Source organism: Bidens hawaiensis, unplaced genomic scaffold (genome assembly GCF_021521415.1).
Source record: "Bidens hawaiensis isolate Kalapana, Puna unplaced genomic scaffold, B.hawaiensis_p1.1 tig00040432_1, whole genome shotgun sequence".
Classification (NCBI taxonomy): Eukaryota; Viridiplantae; Streptophyta; class Magnoliopsida; order Asterales; family Asteraceae; genus Bidens; species Bidens hawaiensis.
This window is the reverse complement of record NW_027497129.1, coordinates 87,581-93,580: the sequence shown is the minus strand read 5'-3', so window position 1 is coordinate 93,580 and position 6,000 is coordinate 87,581.

Below are 6,000 nucleotides of genomic sequence, written 5' to 3'. Positions count from 1 at the left end.
ATGAAGTTTATGGTTTAAAAATGTAAATACTTGTGAAATTAAAGACATGTTCTAAAAATTAAGTTTACTCGAAACCGGGTCTTGGTATTTCATTCATAATTATTACTCAACCTATGTTAAGTAACTTATGTGGGTTATAATGCACTAATGCAAGACCCTTTGGGTATATGAACACAAAAACAAGGTTTTAATCGAGTGTTCGGATTTGTTAACTTGGGTCTAGATAATTAACTAAACTCAAAGTTAACTTTCCAAAATGTTTTGAGATAACTCAATAAAATCGAAAGACTTAACCAAGTATATAGTTCTATTATGAAGAACCTTAACGTCCGTTAAGTGTGTATTTGGTATCACCGGTCCAAGTTGTTATAAGATCAAGTTGGATACCGACACACCAAGTAAGTTGATAAAACACTTAAAATTAGTTTAAAATACATTCTTGAAGAAAGGATGAGTTTCGATGGCCAAAAACACACTTGTTTGTCTTAGGCAAGTGAACTCGGTTTAGTTCGGTTTTGGTTCGGTCCTTTGACTCGGAATGATACCGAGGATGGTTGCCACATACCCAAATACCATAGAACTATCAAAATGGTTTTAGAAGTTACAAGGTTCAAATCTTTCATAAACATGTTTATTTAACTATTTTAAACAAAACTATTTAAAACAAAAGCTAGTAAACAAGAGTTCGGTCTTGGTTCGGTCTTGATTCGGGTCTAATCTCGGGACGAAACCGAGACTAGTGACTTCATACCCAATGTGACATCTGCCCCGATCCGACCCGACCCAGGTACCCGTTTCTCTGATCCGATCTCTTTCTTTTATGATTTAATATTTATTTATACTTATATTTTACTTTTTAATAATAATAATATTTTCCTTCCCGCTTCTTGTCTCTCTTTCTTTCCGCCGTCCCGTCCCTCTTCTTCTCTCTTTCCGCCTTCTTTTCCCTCTTGTCGCCGTCCCGCCCTTAAGCCTTGAACCCCTAACTGTCCTTTGTTCCTTCCCGCCTAAGGTTGTCTGCGCAGCTCCACGCGCCAGACTCCTTACAAGGAAGCCTGCGTGAAGACCACCTGTTACTGCGATACGCGAGACGAACTGTCCCCGCAGCGCGCTAAGGATTTTAGTTCTTCCCGCGGCGCGCTATGGATACCGTTCTTCCCGCGACGCGCTAAGGAATATAGTTCTTCTCGCGACGCGCTTAGAATTGAAGTTCTTCCCGCGGCGCGCTTAGAAATGTAGTTCTTCCCGCGACGCGTTAAGGTTGGTTCTGTCTGCCTTCGCGCTCGCGCACTCTTGACCTTCTGTGTCTGCCTTCGCGCTCAAGCTTTCTCGCGCTATGTCTTGAGTCTTTTCTTCTGTTTAATCCAGCCGTTTACTTTTGTGTTGTCTTATCTTCTGTGCTGTTGACCTGACCTATCTTATGTCTGAAAAGCCACTTTTGGCGCAGCATGCGCACCAACCCCATTGGTTGACAGAAAAAGTGACTGACATTATCTTTTGAGATCTGCTTTTCCATGCTTGACCTGTACTTTTATCTGACCCGCCCATGCCTGTTTACTGTTACCTGTCAGCTTTTCCTTTGCCCCCTGCAGCTGCCATATCTTTTGATATCTTTTGCTTTTGGAATCTTTTACTTTTTGGAGATCTTTTCCCCTTTTCTAGGGATTGTGTTCCCTAGGGTTTCCCTATAAATAATAATGTTAATTTCCTAACACTACACACACAAAGCACTTAAACTCTCCTGTTCTCTCTTGCTCCTTGCCGTTGTTCTTCCTCTGCCGTCTCCTCTCTCTTTGCCTTCGTCTTCTATCCTGTTCTGCCCTGCTTTTCCGGTAATATATATTATATATAATAATTTACTTATTAATTATGCTAACTTATAATCAAGACTTAAAACAAATCATTAAAACAATAATCTTATTTATAGGTTAACTTGTGCTTGTTTAAAGTTGGTTCTTGCATTATCTTTCAACGCATCTTTATCAAGTGAGTAATCTCGTACCTAATCCCTTTTTATTTTAATGTTTTGGGATGTTCATGTGTTCGTACAAACTTAGAGTCTTAATCTGTTTATGAACTTTAGTCGCGCAGTATCCCATGTGTTGAGGACGTAGACTTGGCTGTTTATTTGTATGTGTTGATCATTAACCGTCTTGTCGGTCTATTCCGCAGTTCTCATGGTACCATTAGATGAACACGGGAGAACTATCGTTTATGATTTTCTCTTTTGTTTACACTTGCACAGTCTTTCTTGTTTGTGAGCTCAATCGTGAGCACTGGCAGTCTATGAGTATGAATCTTAGAGTTGGTCCCGATCGGATTACACCCTTGTTGAAAACCAGACATACGCATGTTGCGCGCAGATTTTATTGTTATCTATGTATTGTATTAAACTTGATTTCTCACCAACACGCAAGTGTTTGACGTTTATTTTAACACATGTTCAGGGTTGCAGTAGCTGTTTTGGAGTTCGAGGACACGTAGGAAGTTTTCTTTATTTTTGGACCTAGATTAAAATGTATCAAGACAAGTTATTGCTGTTCGAATATTATGATTTATAATATATTGATTTATGATGATTTATGTTATCTTGTCTACTTTGCGCGTGCGCGAATGAATATATTTATTAAATATTGACACCAATAGTGTCACGAGTAATGAAACAATATGTGACGCCCCGATGTATAATCCGCCTTTGGTCGGGGTGTTACAGATTGGTATCAGAGCTCGTTGACTTTAGGATAGGTGGTTAGACGTAACGGCCTAGAATACCTAAGAGTCCTTTCTCGCGCATGAGAGAAATCTCATGTTTGCGCGCTTATTGTTAATTACTCGTTATTTATGAATATGCTCGCGCCTGCGCAGTATATGATTTTATGTTTTATTCCGCGATATTTCGATTTTTGTTGAATTACGATTTTTATTGATTTTACTTACATATTCGTTTGTTGGATTTGAAAATCCGAAAAGTCATGGTGATACATGAATAGTTGATTTTCAATTCCCATTTACGATTATGTTCTGAGGTTGGAGACTTGAAAAGTCATGGTGATACATGAATTGTCAACCTCCAATACTCATTTTCTTGTATATTTTATATTGAAGATTGAAAAGTCATGGTGATACATGAATCGTCAATCTCCAATACTCGTTTGCTCGTATATTTTAAATTGGGAATTCGGAAAGTCATGGTGATACATGAATTGTCGATTCTTGATTCGAATTTGTTACCTTTATTAAGTCTGCAATTAGGGTCATTTATTTTACTTTAACTTTTGACAGTAACTGACTCCGCGAAACCAAGCTTTTCGAGGTTATACTTTGCGCTAAAACCAAGATATTAACTAAAAATTAAAACTTTTATAGAATGCCTCCGCTATCAGCTCGCCATCTCAAGAAGAAAGAAGCCGCGCGCAGACGTTCGCTGCAACGTTCCCAGGAAATGGCCGCCGCAATAGCCCAAGCCTTAAACCAAAACAATGCTAACACCTCTGGTTACAACATTAAGTCCTTTAACGCGGGTAACCCTCCAAAGTTCACAGGTCTTGAAGGAGCCACCGTGATGCTCCAGTGGCTTGAGAAAATAGAAAACACTTTCCTCCACACCCAATGCCCCTCAGACAGACGAACCCTATATGCCTCTAGTGTCCTGGAATCAAGGGCGCTTACATGGTGGAATGGAGTAGCTCATGCGTGTGGCGCAGAAGCTGCTTCTAGCATGCTCTGGGAGGAATTTAAGGATCTCTTGACGCGAGAATTCTGCCCTCCCAACGAAGTTAAGCGCCTGGAGGAGGAATTCTGGAACTTGAAACAGTACAGCGGTGAAGCGCGCGGGTACGCGACGCGCTTCCATGAACTAAGCCTGCTTGTCCCTCATCTTGTTACCCCTTCCCGCCGAGCCATAGAGAAATTCCTTGGGGGTCTCCCCATGGAAATTCAAGATTCTGTATGGGCCAGAAACCCACTAACCCTCTCTGACGCCATCGAGTTGGCCGCTGTGCTCAGCGACAACCATGTCAGAGCAGGAACCCTGTTCCTGCGGGGAACTGAGAAGACCAAACCCACCAAAACTGTCCCTGAACCCGCAGAAACCAAACCAGAACCCTCAAACCATAACCAGAAACGTAGGCGCAGACAAGTCTACGCGCTTACCAGCCCGCCCATAGTCCAGCAACCCGCCTACCAACCTCTAGTATACGCCCCTCAACCCCTGTCAGCCTACCCAACTCCCCCTGTAGTCCACAACTATGCCCTAACCAATCCCGCACTCCCTGCCCCGCCAACTAAGAAACCCTACACAGGAAACCACCCCTTTTGCCCAACCTGTAGACTCCACCACCCACCTCAAGTCCCATGTCGACTTTGTAACCGATGTGGCCGCGCTGGTCACCTTGCAGAAAACTGTAGAGTCCTTCCCGCCAATCCAATTGCGCCAACACCACCAGTCTACCCGCAGAACCCACAACCAACCTACCAAAACCCACGACCCAGATCGTGCTTCAACTGCGGTGATCCCAGTCATTTCCGGAACGCATGCCCGAGGCTACAAGTTCAGATTACGCAAGCGAATCCGGTGAACCAAATTTCCAACCAAGCGACGCGCGGACGAGCTTTTAACATAACCGCGCACCAAGCGCAAGCGAATAATGACGTAGTTAATGGTACATTTTTGCTTAACGGATTTTATGCTTCTGTACTTTTTGATACTGGCGCCGATCGAAGTTTTATTTCTCGCGCGTTTGAGCAGAAGCTTGCGCGACCGCGCAACGATTTAAAAGAAAATTTTTCAGTTGAATTGGCTAATGGCGAAACTGTTTTAATTAACTCCGTGATTAAAGATTGCACGCTTAACCTTAACGAAAACGATTTTCTGATCGACCTCATCCCCATGCCTCTTGGAAGCTTTGATGTTATCATTGGTATGGACTGGCTTACGCATAATCGCGCCGAAGTTATTTGCGCCAAGAAGATGATTCGCATACCTCGAGAAAATGGTGATCTTCATATCTACGGCGAGAAACCCTCCCGCGGTCTTAAACTTATGTCTTGCGCCGAAGCCCGAAGGCTCATGCGGAAAAGGTGTATTGCATTCTTAGCCCATGTGGTTAAACCTGCTAAAGAAAAGAAGCTTCGCGATATCCCTGTTGTGCGTGATTTCCCTGAAGTTTTTCCTGATGATCTTCCTGGTATCCCTCCCGCTCGTGAAGTCGAGTTTCGTGTTGATCTTGTCCCTGGTGCTTCCCCCGTAGCCAAATCTCCTTACCGTCTTGCGCCCGCTGAGATGCAAGAATTGGCAAGCCAATTTCAAGAGTTGACTGCTAAAGGATTCATCCGCCCTAGCTCTTCGCCCTGGGGTGCTCCGGTGTTGTTCGTTAAAAAGAAAGATGGATCGTTTCGCATGTGTATTGATTACCGCGAGTTGAACAAACTCACCATTAAGAACCGGTATCCCTTACCGCGCATTGACGACCTCTTTGATCAACTCCAAGGTGCCTCTTGTTTTTCCAAGATTGATCTCCGCTCTGGCTATCACCAGTTGCGCATCCGCGATGAAGATGTTCCGAAGACTGCTTTTCGAACTCGTTATGGCCATTTTGAATTCTTGGTCATGTCCTTCGGTTTAACCAACGCACCCGCCGTTTTCATGGATCTAATGAATCGGGTGTGTAGGCCTTTCTTGGATAAATTCGTGATTGTGTTTATCGATGACGTTCTGATTTATTCTAAGACCAAGGCCGAGCATGAGCAACATCTTCGATTGGTATTGCAAAAGCTTCGAACCGAGCAGCTCTTTGCCAAGCTCTCCAAGTGTGAATTCTGGTCTGATGAAGTACAGTTTCTTGGCCATGTTGTGAACAAGATGGGTATTCATGTCGACCCATCCAAAATTGAAGCAATCAAGAACTGGATTACGCCGACCACTCCTACCGAGATCCGTTCCTTTCTGGGCTTAGCTGGTTATTACCGGCGCTTCATTTCGAACTTCTCGAAGATCGCTTT